The sequence below is a fragment of the Neofelis nebulosa genome, chromosome 6 (assembly GCF_028018385.1).
Source record: "Neofelis nebulosa isolate mNeoNeb1 chromosome 6, mNeoNeb1.pri, whole genome shotgun sequence".
NCBI classification, from domain to species: domain Eukaryota; kingdom Metazoa; phylum Chordata; class Mammalia; order Carnivora; family Felidae; genus Neofelis; species Neofelis nebulosa.
The window spans coordinates 69,250,309-69,252,592 of NC_080787.1; positions in this window are offsets into that span (position 1 = coordinate 69,250,309).

Here is a 2,284-nt window from a genome sequence, read left to right on the forward strand (position 1 = left end):
TATTAAAATACCCTGCTATTATTGTATTGCTGTATATTTCTCCCTTTGGGACTGTTAATGTTTCCTTTATATATTTAAGTGTTCTTATGTTAGATGCATAAATATTTATAAAATTATGTCTTGTTGGAATGACTGACCCCTTTATCATTTTGTAATGCCTATATTTGTGTCTCATTGTGGTCTTTGTTTTAAAGTCTATTGTGTCTGATATAATTATAACTACTCCAGCTTTCTTGTGGTTTCTTTTTGCATGGAACATCCTTTTCTGTCCCTTCACTTAAAGGGACTTATGTTCCCTTACATCTAAAGTGAGTCAGTTGTAGGCAACAAATAGATGGGTCTTGTTATTTTATCCCATTCAGCCATTTTGTATCTTTGAATTGGAGAATTTAGTCCATTTACATTTAAATGTATTTATTGCCATTTTGTTAATTGTTTACTGGCTGTTTTTGTAGTTCTTCTCTATTCTTATTTGGTGCTCTTTTGTGGTTTGATGACTTTCTTTACTAGTACACTTCTATTCCTTTCTGTTTATCTTTTGTGTGTTTACTATAGGTTTTCACTTTGTGGTTACCATAAGTCTTACATATAAAACTTATAATAACCTACTTTAAGTTGATAACTATTTAAGTTTGATCCCATTCTAAAGCTTAATATTTTTATTTTCCATCCCTCATGTTTTATGTTTTTAATGTCACATTTCACATTTTTTAAAAGTTTATTTATTTTTGAGAGACAAAGTGGGGGGTGGGAATAAGTGGGGGAGGGGGAGAGAGAGAGGGGACAGAGAATCCTAAACAAGCTCCATGTTGTCAGCGCAGAGCCCAATGTGGGGTTCAAACTCACAAATTGCGGGGCTCGTACTCATGAACTGTAAGATCATGACCTGAGCTAAAATCAAGACTCAGATGCTTAACCGACTGAGCCACCCAGGCGCTCCACATTTTACATCTTTTTATCTTGTGTATCCCTTAACTAATTCTTGTAATCATAGTTACTTTTACTATTTTTGCCTTTTAACCTTTATAGTAGCCTTATAATTGATTAATCCACTACCTTTAGTATATATTTATCTTTCTAATGAGATTTATTCTTTCATATGTTTTCTTGTTACTAATTAGCACCCTGTCTTTGCAGCTTCAAGGAGTTCCTTTAACATTTCTTGTAAGGCTATTTAGTGGTAATGAACTAACTCCTTTAGTTTTTGCTTGTCAGGAAAGCCTTTTCTCTCTCCTTTTTGAATGTTAATTTTGAATGATAATTTTACATGGTAGACTACTCTTGGTTGGAATCTTTTTTCTTTTAGCACTTTGAATATATCATGCCACTCCCTTCTGGCATGCAAAGTTTCTGCTGAAAAATCAGGAAACAGTCTTATGGAGGTTGCCTTGAACATCACAAGTTCATATGTCTATAATTTTTAAGTACTAAATTTCAGTTAATTGTTAAAAATTATAGAAGCTAATATTTCAGAAAATTAATCAGCTATTATTTTTAAATTGCAGCCTAAATAAAAAATTGAACCTAAAGTAAATCTTGGTATGCATGAATGTTGGTTAGTAGTAATAGGAGTTAGTATCTATTGAACACTAATTGTGTGTCAGACCTATGCTAAGGCCTTTACATAAACTATTTCATTTAATCTTCACAAAAGCCAGTGATACATACATTATTATCCCTACTTTATTTTTTTAATGTTTATTTATTTTCAGAGAGAGAGGGAGAGAGAGGGAGAGAATGAGTGGGGCAGGGGCAGAGAGAGAGGAAGAAAGAGAATCCCAAACAGAGTCCACAGTGTCAGCGCAGAGCCCAACCCGGGCTCCATCTCAAGGACTGTGAGGTCATGACCTGAGCCAAAACCAAGAGTCAAATGCTTAACCTACTGAGCCACCCAGGCACCCCCTCATTATCCCTACTTTAAACATGAAAGAAATGAAGACAGAGAAATTCAGTAACTCAACCAAGAACCAGGATCCCACAACCTAGAAGTTTTTTCTGACTCTAAATCCTGAGCAGTTTAAAAGCAATTTATTAGTAATTATTGTTCCATGTTTGATTCTCACCACCCAAAATAATATTGGGTCTTGTTGCCCCCTGTTTCTTCCTCATTTTTAATCTTCCTATTCACATGGTAAAGTCTCTTCTTTCTTAAAACAATTTTCAACTTCGTATCTCTTTTTCTCAACATGCTTCAGTCTCACATACAAAATAAGATGCAAAAATAAAAACAAGGCAACTTGGTTGCAATCCCACTTTCTGTTTTTCAAGATACCTGCCTTTCACA